General features: G+C 44.7%; 1 protein-coding gene and 20 non-coding genes across 21 annotated transcripts in view; all 21 read left to right on the top strand.

Annotated features, from left to right (window-relative positions):
• slc60a1a (solute carrier family 60 member 1a) overlaps positions 1 to 15190 on the top strand; it is a 156340-nt gene that overhangs the window by 77264 nt on the left and 63886 nt on the right. The gene's annotated exons all lie outside the window — the stretch shown is intronic.
• On the top strand, positions 963 to 1035 carry trnaf-gaa (transfer RNA phenylalanine (anticodon GAA)). Its single transcript has one exon. It is a non-coding gene; the product is annotated as a tRNA-Phe (tRNA).
• On the top strand, positions 2984 to 3056 carry trnaf-gaa (transfer RNA phenylalanine (anticodon GAA)). The gene has a single exon. It is a non-coding gene; the product is annotated as a tRNA-Phe (tRNA).
• trnaf-gaa (transfer RNA phenylalanine (anticodon GAA)) lies at positions 3999 to 4071 on the top strand. The gene has a single exon. It is a non-coding gene; the product is annotated as a tRNA-Phe (tRNA).
• trnaf-gaa (transfer RNA phenylalanine (anticodon GAA)) lies at positions 5347 to 5419 on the top strand. The gene has a single exon. It is a non-coding gene; the product is annotated as a tRNA-Phe (tRNA).
• On the top strand, positions 5858 to 5930 carry trnaf-gaa (transfer RNA phenylalanine (anticodon GAA)). The gene has a single exon. It is a non-coding gene; the product is annotated as a tRNA-Phe (tRNA).
• trnaf-gaa (transfer RNA phenylalanine (anticodon GAA)) lies at positions 6191 to 6263 on the top strand. Its single transcript has one exon. It is a non-coding gene; the product is annotated as a tRNA-Phe (tRNA).
• On the top strand, positions 6524 to 6596 carry trnaf-gaa (transfer RNA phenylalanine (anticodon GAA)). The gene has a single exon. It is a non-coding gene; the product is annotated as a tRNA-Phe (tRNA).
• trnaf-gaa (transfer RNA phenylalanine (anticodon GAA)) lies at positions 7856 to 7928 on the top strand. The gene has a single exon. It is a non-coding gene; the product is annotated as a tRNA-Phe (tRNA).
• trnaf-gaa (transfer RNA phenylalanine (anticodon GAA)) lies at positions 8367 to 8439 on the top strand. The gene has a single exon. It is a non-coding gene; the product is annotated as a tRNA-Phe (tRNA).
• On the top strand, positions 8700 to 8772 carry trnaf-gaa (transfer RNA phenylalanine (anticodon GAA)). The gene has a single exon. It is a non-coding gene; the product is annotated as a tRNA-Phe (tRNA).
• On the top strand, positions 9544 to 9616 carry trnaf-gaa (transfer RNA phenylalanine (anticodon GAA)). Its single transcript has one exon. It is a non-coding gene; the product is annotated as a tRNA-Phe (tRNA).
• trnaf-gaa (transfer RNA phenylalanine (anticodon GAA)) lies at positions 10543 to 10615 on the top strand. Its single transcript has one exon. It is a non-coding gene; the product is annotated as a tRNA-Phe (tRNA).
• Positions 11209 to 11281, top strand: trnaf-gaa (transfer RNA phenylalanine (anticodon GAA)). Its single transcript has one exon. It is a non-coding gene; the product is annotated as a tRNA-Phe (tRNA).
• Positions 11542 to 11614, top strand: trnaf-gaa (transfer RNA phenylalanine (anticodon GAA)). The gene has a single exon. It is a non-coding gene; the product is annotated as a tRNA-Phe (tRNA).
• Positions 12208 to 12280, top strand: trnaf-gaa (transfer RNA phenylalanine (anticodon GAA)). The gene has a single exon. It is a non-coding gene; the product is annotated as a tRNA-Phe (tRNA).
• trnaf-gaa (transfer RNA phenylalanine (anticodon GAA)) lies at positions 12874 to 12946 on the top strand. The gene has a single exon. It is a non-coding gene; the product is annotated as a tRNA-Phe (tRNA).
• trnaf-gaa (transfer RNA phenylalanine (anticodon GAA)) lies at positions 13207 to 13279 on the top strand. The gene has a single exon. It is a non-coding gene; the product is annotated as a tRNA-Phe (tRNA).
• Positions 13873 to 13945, top strand: trnaf-gaa (transfer RNA phenylalanine (anticodon GAA)). Its single transcript has one exon. It is a non-coding gene; the product is annotated as a tRNA-Phe (tRNA).
• On the top strand, positions 14206 to 14278 carry trnaf-gaa (transfer RNA phenylalanine (anticodon GAA)). The gene has a single exon. It is a non-coding gene; the product is annotated as a tRNA-Phe (tRNA).
• On the top strand, positions 14872 to 14944 carry trnaf-gaa (transfer RNA phenylalanine (anticodon GAA)). Its single transcript has one exon. It is a non-coding gene; the product is annotated as a tRNA-Phe (tRNA).

Raw genomic sequence — 15190 nt, 5'->3', positions numbered from 1 at the left:
AGTGACAGTGCAAGAGCCTCTTGATGGTTCATGGATCGTTGCTTTTCCCCGAAATTCCGGCAATTTTTTCCAGATGCTTTGTATGTTGTCTGAGTGCCACTCCAGGCACCCCTTTTGTGCCGAAATAGCTCAGTTGGGAGAGCGTTAGACTGAAGATCTAAATGTCCCTGGTTCAATCCCGGTTTTCGGCAGCTGGAAGTTGTGTTTTGGGGACATATTGCCTAGTTAAATGTTCCTTTGTTGGCATATGGTAGAGTAAGTTGAGTGCTGTATGGAGTCTTCAGTGTTGTCCCTGAAGTTCAGAACACACCAGTTAATATAACTAATCAACAAAGTAGGAAAGCAGAAAGCAAACATTCCTGAAATGTCTGTCAATTTTCATTCATTCACAGCAATCTGGTGCGATTCACTCGCTTCCCTTATGTGCTCACCCTGAGGTTGAGGCCTGTATGGAGTCTTCAGTGTTGGATTGTTTTGAATTGTAAACTGGAGCTAAGCTAGTCCGATGCTAAGCGACAGTGCAAGAGCCTCTTGATGGTTCATGGATCGTTGCTTTTTCCCGAAATTCTGTCAATTTTTTCCAGATGCTTTGTATGTTGTCTGAGCGCCACTCCAGGCACCCTTTTCATGCCAAAATAGCTCAGTTGGGAGAGCGTTAGACTGAAGATCTAAATGTCCCTGGTTCAATCCCGGGTTTCGGCAGCTGGAAGTTTTGTTTTGGGGACATATTGCCTCGTTAAATGTTCCTTTGTTGGCATATGGTAGAGTAAGTTGAGTGCTGTATGGAGTCTTCAGTGTTGGATTGTTTTGAATTGTAAACTGGAGCTAAGCTAGTCCGATGCTAAGCGACAGTGCAAGAGCCTCTTGATGGTTCATGGATCGTTGCTTTTCCCCGAAATTCCGGCAATTTTTTCCAGATGCTTTGTATGTTGTCTGAGCGCCAATCCAGGCACCATTTTTGTGCCGAAATAGCTCAGTTGGGAGAGCGTTAGACTGAAGATCTAAATGTCCCTGGTTCAATCCCGGGTTTCGGCAGCTGGAAGTTGTGTTTTGGGGACATATTGCCTTGTTAAATGTTCCTTTGTTGGCATATGGTAGAGTAAGTTGAGTGCTGTATGGAGTCTTCAGTGTTGTCCCTGAAGTTCAGAACACACCAGTTAATATAACTACTCAACAAAGTAGGAAAGCAGAAATCAAACATTCCTGAAATGTCTGTCAATTTTCATTCATTCACAGCAATCTGGTGCGATTCACTCGCTTCCCTTATGTGCTCACCCTGAGGTTGAGGCCTGTATGGAGAGTTCAGTGTTAGATTGCTTTGAATTGTAAACTGTAGCTAAGCTAGTCCGATGCTAAGCGACAGTGCAAGAGCCTCTTGATGGTTCATGGATCGTTGCTTTTTCCCGAAATTCCGTCAATTTTTTCCAGATGCTTTGTATGTTGTCTGAGTGCCACTACAGGCACCCTTTTTTTGCCGAAATAGCTCAGTTGGGAGAGCGTCAGACTGAAGATCTAAATGTCCCTGGTTCAATCCCGGGTTTCGGCAGCTGGAAGTTGTGTTTTGGGGACATATTGTCTCATTAAATGTTCCTTTGTTGGCATATGGTAGAGTAAGTTGAGTGCTGTATGGAGTCTTCAGTGTTGGATTGTTTTGAATTGTAAACTGGAGCTAAGCTAGTCCGATGCTAATCCACAGTGCAAGAGCCTCGTTATGGTTCAAGGATCGTTGCTTTTTCACGAAATTCCGGCAATTTTTTCCAGATGCTTTGTATGTTGTCTGAGCGCCACTCCAGGCACCCTTTTTTTGCCGAAATAGCTCAGTTGGGAGAGCGTCAGACTGAAGATCTAAATGTCCCTGGTTCAATCCCGGGTTTCGGCAGCTGGAAGTTGTGTTTTGCGGACATATTGCCTCATTAAATGTTCCTTTGTTGGCATATGGTAGAGTAAGTTGAGTGCTGTATGGAGTCTTCAGTGTTGGATTGTTTTGAATTGTAAACTGGAGCTAAGCTAGTCCGATGCTAATCCACAGTGCAAGAGCCTCGTTATGGTTCATGGATCGTTGCTTTTTCACGAAATTCCGGCAATTTTTTCCAGATGCTTTGTATGTTGTCTGAGCGCCACTCCAGGCACCCTTTTTGTGCAGAAATAGCTCAGTTGGGAGAGCGTCAGACTGAAGATCTAAATGTCCCTGGTTCAATCCCGGGTTTCGGCAGCTGGAAGTTGTGTTTTGCGGACATATTGCCTCATTAAATGTTCCTTTGTTGGCATATGGTAGAGTAAGTTGAGTGCTGTATGGAGTCTTCAGTGTTGGATTGTTTTGAATTGTAAACTGGAGCTAAGCTAGTCCGATGCTAAGCGACAGTGCAAGAGACTCTTGATGGTTCATGGATCGTTGCTTTTCCCCGAAATTCCGGCAATTTTTTCCAGATGCTTTGTATGTTGTCTGAGCGCCACTCCAGGCACCCTTTTTGTGCCAAAATAGCTCAGTTGGGAGAGCGTTAGACTGAAGATTTAAATGTCCCTGGTTCAATCCCGGGTTTCGGCAGCTGGAAGTTGTGTTTTGGGGACATATTGCCTAGTTAAATGTTCCTTTGTTGGCATATGGTAGAGTAAGTTGAGTGCTGTATGGAGTCTTCAGTGTTGTCCCTGAAGTTCAGAACACACCAGTTAATATAACTAGTCAACAAAGTAGGAAAGCAGAAAGCAAACATTCCTGAAATGTCTGTCATTTTTCATTCATTCACAGCAATCTGGTGCCATTCACTCGCTTCCCTTATGTGCTCACCCTGAGGTTGAGGCCTGTATGGAGAGTTCAGTGTTGGATTGTTTTGAATTGTAAACTGGAGCTAAGCTAGTCCGATGCTAAGTGACAGTGCAAGAGCCTCTTGATGGTTCATGGATCGTTGCTTTTCCCCGAAATTCCGGCAATTTTTTCCAGATGCTTTGTATGTTGTCTGAGTGCCACTCCAGGCACCCCTTTTGTGCCGAAATAGCTCAGTTGGGAGAGCGTTAGACTGAAGATCTAAATGTCCCTGGTTCAATCCCGGGTTTCGGCAGCTGGAAGTTGTGTTTTGGGGACATATTGCCTAGTTAAATGTTCCTTTGTTGGCATATGGTAGAGTAAGTTGAGTGCTGTATGGAGTCTTCAGTGTTGTCCCTGAAGTTCAGAACACACCAGTTAATATAACTAGTCAACAAAGTAGGAAAGCAGAAAGCAAACATTCCTGAAATGTCTGTCATTTTTCATTCATTCACAGCAATCTGGTGCCATTCACTCGCTTCCCTTATGTGCTCACCCTGAGGTTGAGGCCTGTATGGAGAGTTCAGTGTTGGATTGTTTTGAATTGTAAACTGGAGCTAAGCTAGTCCGATGCTAAGTGACAGTGCAAGAGCCTCTTGATGGTTCATGGATCGTTGCTTTTCCCCGAAATTCCGGCAATTTTTTCCAGATGCTTTGTATGTTGTCTGAGTGCCACTCCAGGCACCCCTTTTGTGCCGAAATAGCTCAGTTGGGAGAGCGTTAAACTGAAGATCTAAATGTCCCTGGTTCAATCCCGGGTTTCGGCAGCTGGAAGTTGTGTTTTGGGGACATATTGCCTAGTTAAATGTTCCTTTGTTGGCATATGGTAGAGTAAGTTGAGTGCTGTATGGAGTCTTCAGTGTTGTCCCTGAAGTTCAGAACACACCAGTTAATATAACTAGTCAACAAAGTAGGAAAGCAGACATTCCTGAAATGTCTGTCATTTTTCATTCATTCACAGCAATCTGGTGCCATTCACTCGCTTCCCTTATGTGCTCACCCTGAGGTTGAGGCCTGTATGGAGAGTTCAGTGTTGGATTGTTTTGAATTGTAAACTGGAGCTAAGCTAGTCCGATGCTAAGTGACAGTGCAAGAGCCTCTTGATGGTTCATGGATCGTTGCTTTTCCCCGAAATTCCGGCAATTTTTTCCAGATGCTTTGTATGTTGTCTGAGTGCCACTCCAGGCACCCCTTTTGTGCCGAAATAGCTCAGTTGGGAGAGCGTTAGACTGAAGATCTAAATGTCCCTGGTTCAATCCCGGGTTTCGGCAGCTGGAAGTTGTGTTTTGGGGACATATTGCCTAGTTAAATGTTCCTTTGTTGGCATATGGTAGAGTAAGTTGAGTGCTGTATGGAGTCTTCAGTGTTGTCCCTGAAGTTCAGAACACACCAGTTAATATAACTAGTCAACAAAGTAGGAAAGCAGACATTCCTGAAATGTCTGTCATTTTTCATTCATTCACAGCAATCTGGTGCCATTCACTCGCTTCCCTTATGTGCTCACCCTGAGGTTGAGGCCTGTATGGAGAGTTCAGTGTTGGATTGTTTTGAATTGTAAACTGGAGCTAAGCTAGTCCGATGCTAAGTGACAGTGCAAGAGCCTCTTGATGGTTCATGGATCGTTGCTTTTCCCCGAAATTCCGGCAATTTTTTCCAGATGCTTTGTATGTTGTCTGAGTGCCACTCCAGGCACCCCTTTTGTGCCGAAATAGCTCAGTTGGGAGAGCGTTAGACTGAAGATCTAAATGTCCCTGGTTCAATCCCGGTTTTCGGCAGCTGGAAGTTGTGTTTTGGGGACATATTGCCTAGTTAAATGTTCCTTTGTTGGCATATGGTAGAGTAAGTTGAGTGCTGTATGGAGTCTTCAGTGTTGTCCCTGAAGTTCAGAACACACCAGTTAATATAACTAATCAACAAAGTAGGAAAGCAGAAAGCAAACATTCCTGAAATGTCTGTCAATTTTCATTCATTCACAGCAATCTGGTGCGATTCACTCGCTTCCCTTATGTGCTCACCCTGAGGTTGAGGCCTGTATGGAGTCTTCAGTGTTGGATTGTTTTGAATTGTAAACTGGAGCTAAGCTAGTCCGATGCTAAGCGACAGTGCAAGAGCCTCTTGATGGTTCATGGATCGTTGCTTTTTCCCGAAATTCCGTCAATTTTTTCCAGATGCTTTGTATGTTGTCTGAGCGCCACTCCAGGCACCCTTTTCATGCCAAAATAGCTCAGTTGGGAGAGCGTTAGACTGAAGATCTAAATGTCCCTGGTTCAATCCCGGGTTTCGGCAGCTGGAAGTTTTGTTTTGGGGACATATTGCCTCGTTAAATGTTCCTTTGTTGGCATATGGTAGAGTAAGTTGAGTGCTGTATGGAGTCTTCAGTGTTGGATTGTTTTGAATTGTAAACTGGAGCTAAGCTAGTCCGATGCTAAGCGACAGTGCAAGAGCCTCTTGATGGTTCATGGATCGTTGCTTTTCCCCGAAATTCCGGCAATTTTTTCCAGATGCTTTGTATGTTGTCTGAGCGCCAATCCAGGCACCATTTTTGTGCCGAAATAGCTCAGTTGGGAGAGCGTTAGACTGAAGATCTAAATGTCCCTGGTTCAATCCCGGGTTTCGGCAGCTGGAAGTTGTGTTTTGGGGACATATTGCCTTGTTAAATGTTCCTTTGTTGGCATATGGTAGAGTAAGTTGAGTGCTGTATGGAGTCTTCAGTGTTGTCCCTGAAGTTCAGAACACACCAGTTAATATAACTAGTCAACAAAGTAGGAAAGCAGAAATCAAACATTCCTGAAATGTCTGTCAATTTTCATTCATTCACAGCAATCTGGTGCGATTCACTCGCTTCCCTTATGTGCTCACCCTGAGGTTGAGGCCTGTATGGAGAGTTCAGTGTTAGATTGCTTTGAATTGTAAACTGTAGCTAAGCTAGTCCGATGCTAAGCGACAGTGCAAGAGCCTCTTGATGGTTCATGGATCGTTGCTTTTTCCCGAAATTCCGTCAATTTTTTCCAGATGCTTTGTATGTTGTCTGAGCGCCACTCCAGGCAGTCCTTTTGTGCCGAAATAGCTCAGTTGGGAGAGCGTTAGACTGAAGATCTAAATGTCCCTGGTTCAATCCCGGGTTTCGGCAGCTGGAAGTTGTGTTTTGGGGACATATTGCCTCATTAAATGTTCCTTTGTTGGCATATGGTAGAGTAAGTTGAGTGCTGTATGGAGTCTTCAGTGTTGGATTGTTTTGAATTGTAAGCTGGAGCTAAGCTAGTCCGATGCTAAGTGACAGTGCAAGAGCCTCTTGATGGTTCATGGATCGTTGCTTTTTTCCCGAATTCCGGCAATTTTTTCCTGATGCTTTGTATGTTGTCTGAGCGCCACTCCAGGCACCTTTTTTGTGCCGAAATAGCTCAGTTGGGAGAGCGTTAGACTGAAGATCTAAATGTCCCTGGTTCAATTCCGGGTTTCGGCAGCTGGAAGTTGTGTTTTGGTGACATATTGCCTCGTTAAATGTTCCTTTGTTGGCATATGGTAGAGTAAGTTGAGTGCTGTATGGAGTCTTCAGTGTTGGATTGTTTTGAATTGTAAACTGGAGCTAAGCTAGTCCTATGCTAAGCGACAGTGCAAGAGACTCTTGATGGTTCATGGATCGTTGCTTTTCCCCGAAATTCCGGCAATTTTTTCCAGATGCTTTGTATGTTGTCTGAGCGCCACTCCAGGCACCCCTTTTGTGCCGAAATAGCTCAGTTGGGAGAGCGTTAGACTGAAGATCTAAATGTCCCTGGTTCAATCCCGGGTTTCGGCAGCTGGAAGTTGTGTTTTGGGGACATATTGCCTCGTTAAATGTTCCTTTGTTGGCATATGGTAGAGTAAGTTGAGTGCTGTATGGAGTCTTCAGTGTTGGATTGTTTTGAATTGTAAACTGGAGCTAAGCTAGTCCTATGCTAAGCGACAGTGCAAGAGACTCTTGATGGTTCATGGATCGTTGCTTTTCCCCGAAATTCCGGCAATTTTTTCCAGATGCTTTGTATGTTGTCTGAGCGCCACTCCAGGCACCCCTTTTGTTCCGAAATAGCTCAGTTGGGAGAGCGTTAGACTGAAGATCTAAATGTCCCTGGTTCAATCCCGGGTTTCGGCAGCTGGAATTTGTGTTTTGGGGACATATTGTCTCATTAAATGTTCCTTTGTTGGCATATGGTAGAGTAAGTTGAGTGCTGTATGGAGTCTTCAGTGTTGGATTGTTTTGAATTGTAAACTGGAGCTAAGCTAGTCCGATGCTAATCCACAGTGCAAGAGCCTCGTTATGGTTCATGGATCGTTGCTTTTTCACGAAATTCCGGCAATTTTTTCCAGATGCTTTGTATGTTGTCTGAGCGCCACTCCAGGCACCCTTTTTGTGCCGAAATAGCTCAGTTGGGAGAGCGTCAGACTGAAGATCTAAATGTCCCTGGTTCAATCCCGGGTTTCGGCAGCTGGAAGTTGTGTTTTGCGGACATATTGCCTCATTAAATGTTCCTTTGTTGGCATATGGTAGAGTAAGTTGAGTGCTGTATGGAGTCTTCAGTGTTGGATTGTTTTGAATTGTAAACTGGAGCTAAGCTAGTCCGATGCTAAGCGACAGTGCAAGAGCCTCTTGATGGTTCATGGATCGTTGCTTTTTCCCGAAATTCCGTCAATTTTTTCCAGATGCTTTGTATGTTGTCTGAGCGCCACTCCAGGCACCCTTTTCATGCCAAAATAGCTCAGTTGGGAGAGCGTTAGACTGAAGATCTAAATGTCCCTGGTTCAATCCCGGGTTTCGGCAGCTGGAAGTTTTGTTTTGGGGACATATTGCCTCGTTAAATGTTCCTTTGTTGGCATATGGTAGAGTAAGTTGAGTGCTGTATGGAGTCTTCAGTGTTGGATTGTTTTGAATTGTAAACTGGAGCTAAGCTAGTCCGATGCTAAGCGACAGTGCAAGAGCCTCTTGATGGTTCATGGATCGTTGCTTTTCCCCGAAATTCCGGCAATTTTTTCCAGATGCTTTGTATGTTGTCTGAGCGCCAATCCAGGCACCATTTTTGTGCCGAAATAGCTCAGTTGGGAGAGCGTTAGACTGAAGATCTAAATGTCCCTGGTTCAATCCCGGGTTTCGGCAGCTGGAAGTTGTCTTTTGGGGACATATTGCCTTGTTAAATGTTCCTTTGTTGGCATATGGTAGAGTAAGTTGAGTGCTGTATGGAGTCTTCAGTGTTGTCCCTGAAGTTCAGAACACACCAGTTAATATAACTAGTCAACAAAGTAGGAAAGCAGAAATCAAACATTCCTGAAATGTCTGTCAATTTTCATTCATTCACAGCAATCTGGTGCGATTCACTCGCTTCCCTTATGTGCTCACCCTGAGGTTGAGGCCTGTATGGAGAGTTCAGTGTTAGATTGCTTTGAATTGTAAACTGTAGCTAAGCTAGTCCGATGCTAAGCGACAGTGCAAGAGCCTCTTGATGGTTCATGGATCGTTGCTTTTTCCCGAAATTCCGTCAATTTTTTCCAGATGCTTTGTATGTTGTCTGAGCGCCACTCCAGGCAGTCCTTTTGTGCCGAAATAGCTCAGTTGGGAGAGCGTTAGACTGAAGATCTAAATGTCCCTGGTTCAATCCCGGGTTTCGGCAGCTGGAAGTTGTGTTTTGGGGACATATTGCCTCATTAAATGTTCCTTTGTTGGCATATGGTAGAGTAAGTTGAGTGCTGTATGGAGTCTTCAGTGTTGGATTGTTTTGAATTGTAAGCTGGAGCTAAGCTAGTCCGATGCTAAGTGACAGTGCAAGAGCCTCTTGATGGTTCATGGATCGTTGCTTTTTTCCCGAATTCCGGCAATTTTTTCCTGATGCTTTGTATGTTGTCTGAGCGCCACTCCAGGCACCTTTTTTGTGCCGAAATAGCTCAGTTGGGAGAGCGTTAGACTGAAGATCTAAATGTCCCTGGTTCAATCCCGGGTTTCGGCAGCTGGAAGTTGTGTTTTGGGGACATATTGCCTCGTTAAATGTTCCTTTGTTGGCATATGGTAGAGTAAGTTGAGTGCTGTATGGAGTCTTCAGTGTTGGATTGTTTTGAATTGTAAACTGGAGCTAAGCTAGTCCTATGCTAAGCGACAGTGCAAGAGACTCTTGATGGTTCATGGATCGTTGCTTTTCCCCGAAATTCCGGCAATTTTTTCCAGATGCTTTGTATGTTGTCTGAGCGCCACTCCAGGCACCCCTTTTGTTCCGAAATAGCTCAGTTGGGAGAGCGTTAGACTGAAGATCTAAATGTCCCTGGTTCAATCCCGGGTTTCGGCAGCTGGAAGTTGTGTTTTGGGGACATATTGCCTTGTTAAATGTTCCTTTGTTGGCATATGGTAGAGTAAGTTGAGTGCTGTATGGAGTCTTCAGTGTTGTCCCTGAAGTTCAGAACACACCAGTTAATATAACTAGTCAACAAAGTAGGAAAGCAGAAATCAAACATTCCTGAAATGTCTGTCAATTTTCATTCATTCACAGCAATCTGGTGCGATTCACTCGCTTCCCTTATGTGCTCACCCTGAGGTTGAGGCCTGTATGGAGAGTTCAGTGTTAGATTGCTTTGAATTGTAAACTGTAGCTAAGCTAGTCCGATGCTAAGCGACAGTGCAAGAGCCTCTTGATGGTTCATGGATCGTTGCTTTTTCCCGAAATTCCGTCAATTTTTTCCAGATGCTTTGTATGTTGTCTGAGCGCCACTCCAGGCACCTTTTTTGTGCCGAAATAGCTCAGTTGGGAGAGCGTTAGACTGAAGATCTAAATGTCCCTGGTTCAATCCCGGGTTTCGGCAGCTGGAAGTTGTGTTTTGGGGACATATTGCCTCGTTAAATGTTCCTTTGTTGGCATATGGTAGAGTAAGTTGAGTGCTGTATGGAGTCTTCAGTGTTGGATTGTTTTGAATTGTAAACTGGAGCTAAGCTAGTCCTATGCTAAGCGACAGTGCAAGAGACTCTTGATGGTTCATGGATCGTTGCTTTTCCCCGAAATTCCGGCAATTTTTTCCAGATGCTTTGTATGTTGTCTGAGCGCCACTCCAGGCACCCCTTTTGTTCCGAAATAGCTCAGTTGGGAGAGCGTTAGACTGAAGATCTAAATGTCCCTGGTTCAATCCCGGGTTTCGGCAGCTGGAATTTGTGTTTTGGGGACATATTGTCTCATTAAATGTTCCTTTGTTGGCATATGGTAGAGTAAGTTGAGTGCTGTATGGAGTCTTCAGTGTTGGATTGTTTTGAATTGTAAACTGGAGCTAAGCTAGTCCGATGCTAATCCACAGTGCAAGAGCCTCGTTATGGTTCATGGATCGTTGCTTTTTCACGAAATTCCGGCAATTTTTTCCAGATGCTTTGTATGTTGTCTGAGCGCCACTCCAGGCACCCTTTTTGTGCCGAAATAGCTCAGTTGGGAGAGCGTCAGACTGAAGATCTAAATGTCCCTGGTTCAATCCCGGGTTTCGGCAGCTGGAAGTTGTGTTTTGCGGACATATTGCCTCATTAAATGTTCCTTTGTTGGCATATGGTAGAGTAAGTTGAGTGCTGTATGGAGTCTTCATTGTTGGATTGTTTTGAATTGTAAACTGGAGCTAAGCTAGTCCGATGTTAAGCGACAGTGCAAGAGCCTCTTGATGGTTCATGGATCGTTGCTTTTCCCCGAAATTCCGGCAATTTTTTCCAGATGCTTTGTATGTTGTCTGAGCGCCACTCCAGGCACCCCTTTTGTGCCGAAATAGCTCAGTTGGGAGAGCGTTAGACTGAAGATCTAAATGTCCCTGGTTCAATCCCGGGTTTCGGCAGCTGGAATTTGTGTTTTGGGGACATATTGTCTCATTAAATGTTCCTTTGTTGGCATATGGTAGAGTAAGTTGAGTGCTGTATGGAGTCTTCAGTGTTGGATTGTTTTGAATTGTAAACTGGAGCTAAGCTAGTCCGATGCTAATCCACAGTGCAAGAGCCTCGTTATGGTTCATGGATCGTTGCTTTTTCACGAAATTCCGGCAATTTTTTCCAGATGCTTTGTATGTTGTCTGAGCGCCACTCCAGGCACCCTTTTTGTGCCGAAATAGCTCAGTTGGGAGAGCGTCAGACTGAAGATCTAAATGTCCCTGGTTCAATCCCGGGTTTCGGCAGCTGGAAGTTGTGTTTTGCGGACATATTGCCTCATTAAATGTTCCTTTGTTGGCATATGGTAGAGTAAGTTGAGTGCTGTATGGAGTCTTCAGTGTTGGATTGTTTTGAATTGTAAACTGGAGCTAAGCTAGTCCGATGTTAAGCGACAGTGCAAGAGCCTCTTGATGGTTCATGGATCGTTGCTTTTCCCCGAAATTCCGGCAATTTTTTCCAGATGCTTTGTATGTTGTCTGAGCGCCACTCCAGGCACCCCTTTTGTGCCGAAATAGCTCAGTTGGGAGAGCGTTAGACTGAAGATCTAAATGTCCCTGGTTCAATCCCGGGTTTCGGCAGCTGGAATTTGTGTTTTGGGGACATATTGTCTCATTAAATGTTCCTTTGTTGGCATATGGTAGAGTAAGTTGAGTGCTGTATGGAGTCTTCAGTGTTGGATTGTTTTGAATTGTAAACTGGAGCTAAGCTAGTCCTATGCTAAGCGACAGTGCAAGAGACTCTTGATGGTTCATGGATCGTTGCTTTTCCCCGAAATTCCGGCAATTTTTTCCAGATGCTTTGTATGTTGTCTGAGCGCCACTCCAGGCACCCCTTTTGTGCCGAAATAGCTCAGTTGGGAGAGCGTTAGACTGAAGATCTAAATGTCCCTGGTTCAATCCCGGGTTTCGGCAGCTGGAAGTTGTGTTTTGGGGACATATTGTCTCATTAAATGTTCCTTTGTTGGCATATGGTAGAGTAAGTTGAGTGCTGTATGGAGTCTTCAGTGTTGGATTGTTTTGAATTGTAAACTGGAGCTAAGCTAGTCCGATGCTAATCCACAGTGCAAGAGCCTCGTTATGGTTCATGGATCGTTGCTTTTTCACGAAATTCCGGCAATTTTTTCCAGATGCTTTGTATGTTGTCTGAGCGCCACTCCAGGCACCCTTTTTGTGCCGAAATAGCTCAGTTGGGAGAGCGTCAGACTGAAGATCTAAATGTCCCTGGTTCAATCCCGGGTTTCGGCAGCTGGAAGTTGTGTTTTGCGGACATATTGCCTCATTAAATGTTCCTTTGTTGGCATATGGTAGAGTAAGTTGAGTGCTGTATGGAGTCTTCAGTGTTGGATTGTTTTGAATTGTAAACTGGAGCTAAGCTAGTCCGATGTTAAGCGACAGTGCAAGAGCCTCTTGATGGTTCATGGATCGTTGCTTTTCCCCGAAATTCCGGCAATTTTTTCCAGATGCTTTGTATGTTGTCTGAGCGCCACTCCAGGCACCCCTTTTGTGCCGAAATAGCTCAGTTGGGAGAGCGTTAGACTGAAGATCTAAATGTCCCTGGTTCAATCCCGGGTTTCGGCAGCTGGAATTTGTGTTTTGGGGACATATTGTCTCATTAAATGTTCCTTTGTTGGCATATGGTAGAGTAAGTTGAGTGCTGTATGGAGTCTTCAGTGTTGGATTGTTTTGAATTGTAAACTGGAGCTAAGCTAGTCCGATGCTAATCCACAGTGCAAGAGCCTCGTTATGGTTCATGGATCGTTGCTTTTTCACGAAATTCCGGCAATTTTTTCCAGATGCTTTGTATGTTGTCTGAGCGCCACTCCAGGCACCCTTTTTGTGCCGAAATAGCTCAGTTGGGAGAGCGTCAGACTGAAGATCTAAATGTCCCTGGTTCAATCCCGGGTTTCGGCAGCTGGAAGTTGTGTTTTGCGGACATATTGCCTCATTAAATGTTCCTTTGTTGGCATATGGTAGAGTAAGTTGAGTGCTGTATGGAGTCTTCAGTGTTGGATTGTTTTGAATTGTAAACTGGAGCTAAGCTAGTCCGATGTTAAGCGACAGTGCAAGAGCCTCTTGATGGTTCATGGATCGTTGCTTTTCCCCGAAATTCCGGCAATTTTTTCCAGATGCTTTGTATGTTGTCTGAGCGCCACTCCAGGCACCCCTTTTGTGCCGAAATAGCTCAGTTGGGAGAGCGTTAGACTGAAGATCTAAATGTCCCTGGTTCAATCCCGGGTTTCGGCAGCTGGAATTTGTGTTTTGGGGACATATTGTCTCATTAAATGTTCCTTTGTTGGCATATGGTAGAGTAAGTTGAGTGCTGTATGGAGTCTTCAGTGTTGGATTGTTTTGAATTGTAAACTGGAGCTAAGCTAGTCCTATGCTAAGCGACAGTGCAAGAGACTCTTGATGGTTCATGGATCGTTGCTTTTCCCCGAAATTCCGGCAATTTTTTCCAGATGCTTTGTATGTTGTCTGAGCGCCACTCCAGGCACCCCTTTTGTGCCGAAATAGCTCAGTTGGGAGAGCGTTAGACTGAAGATCTAAATGTCCCTGGTTCAATCCCGGGTTTCGGCAGCTGGAAGTTGTGTTTTGGGGACATATTGTCTCATTAAATGTTCCTTTGTTGGCATATGGTAGAGTAAGTTGAGTGCTGTATGGAGTCTTCAGTGTTGGATTGTTTTGAATTGTAAACTGGAGCTAAGCTAGTCCGATGCTAATCCACAGTGCAAGAGCCTCGTTATGGTTCATGGATCGTTGCTTTTTCACGAAATTCCGGCAATTTTTTCCAGATGCTTTGTATGTTGTCTGAGCGCCACTCCAGGCACCCTTTTTGTGCCGAAATAGCTCAGTTGGGAGAGCGTCAGACTGAAGATCTAAATGTCCCTGGTTCAATCCCGGGTTTCGGCAGCTGGAAGTTGTGTTTTGCGGACATATTGCCTCATTAAATGTTCCTTTGTTGGCATATGGTAGAGTAAGTTGAGTGCTGTATGGAGTCTTCAGTGTTGGATTGTTTTGAATTGTAAACTGGAGCTAAGCTAGTCCGATGTTAAGCGACAGTGCAAGAGCCTCTTGATGGTTCATGGATCGTTGCTTTTCCCCGAAATTCCGGCAATTTTTTCCAGATGCTTTGTATGTTGTCTGAGCGCCACTCCAGGCACCCCTTTTGTGCCGAAATAGCTCAGTTGGGAGAGCGTTAGACTGAAGATCTAAATGTCCCTGGTTCAATCCCGGGTTTCGGCAGCTGGAATTTGTGTTTTGGGGACATATTGTCTCATTAAATGTTCCTTTGTTGGCATATGGTAGAGTAAGTTGAGTGCTGTATGGAGTCTTCAGTGTTGGATTGTTTTGAATTGTAAACTGGAGCTAAGCTAGTCCTATGCTAAGCGACAGTGCAAGAGACTCTTGATGGTTCATGGATCGTTGCTTTTCCCCGAAATTCCGGCAATTTTTTCCAGATGCTTTGTATGTTGTCTGAGCGCCACTCCAGGCACCCCTTTTGTGCCGAAATAGCTCAGTTGGGAGAGCGTTAGACTGAAGATCTAAATGTCCCTGGTTCAATCCCGGGTTTCGGCAGCTGGAAGTTGTGTTTTGGGGACATATTGTCTCATTAAATGTTCCTTTGTTGGCATATGGTAGAGTAAGTTTAGTGCTGTATGGAGTCTTCAGTGTTGGATTGTTTTGAATTGTAAACTGGAGCTAAGCTAGTCCGATGCTAATCCACAGTGCAAGAGCCTCGTTATGGTTCATGGATCGTTGCTTTTTCACGAAATTCCGGCAATTTTTTCCAGATGCTTTGTATGTTGTCTGAGCGCCACTCCAGGCACCCTTTTTGTGCCGAAATAGCTCAGTTGGGAGAGCGTCAGACTGAAGATCTAAATGTCCCTGGTTCAATCCCGGGTTTCGGCAGCTGGAAGTTGTGTTTTGCGGACATATTGCCTCATTAAATGTTCCTTTGTTGGCATATGGTAGAGTAAGTTGAGTGCTGTATGGAGTCTTCAGTGTTGGATTGTTTTGAATTGTAAACTGGAGCTAAGCTAGTCCGATGTTAAGCGACAGTGCAAGAGCCTCTTGATGGTTCATGGATCGTTGCTTTTCCCCGAAATTCCGGCAATTTTTTCCAGATGCTTTGTATGTTGTCTGAGCGCCACTCCAGGCACCCCTTTTGTGCCGAAATAGCTCAGTTGGGAGAGCGTTAGACTGAAGATCTAAATGTCCCTGGTTCAATCCCGGGTTTCGGCAGCTGGAATTTGTGTTTTGGGGACATATTGTCTCATTAAATGTTCCTTTGTTGGCATATGGTAGAGTAAGTTGAGTGCTGTATGGAGTCTTCAGTGTTGGATTGTTTTGAATTGTAAACTGGAGCTAAGCTAGTCCGATGTTAAGCGACAGTGCAAGAGCCTCTTGATGGTTCATGGATCGTTGCTTTTCCCCGAAATTCCGGCAATTTTTTCCAGATGCTTTGTATGTTGTCTGAGCGCCACTCCA

This window comes from Anarhichas minor, unplaced genomic scaffold (genome assembly GCF_050575085.1).
Source record: "Anarhichas minor isolate MPS153535 unplaced genomic scaffold, ASM5057508v1 ptg000023l, whole genome shotgun sequence".
Lineage (NCBI taxonomy): Eukaryota > Metazoa > Chordata > Actinopteri > Perciformes > Anarhichadidae > Anarhichas > Anarhichas minor.
Note: the sequence above shows the minus strand (reverse complement) of the source record. Positions and strands in the feature narration are given on the sequence as shown.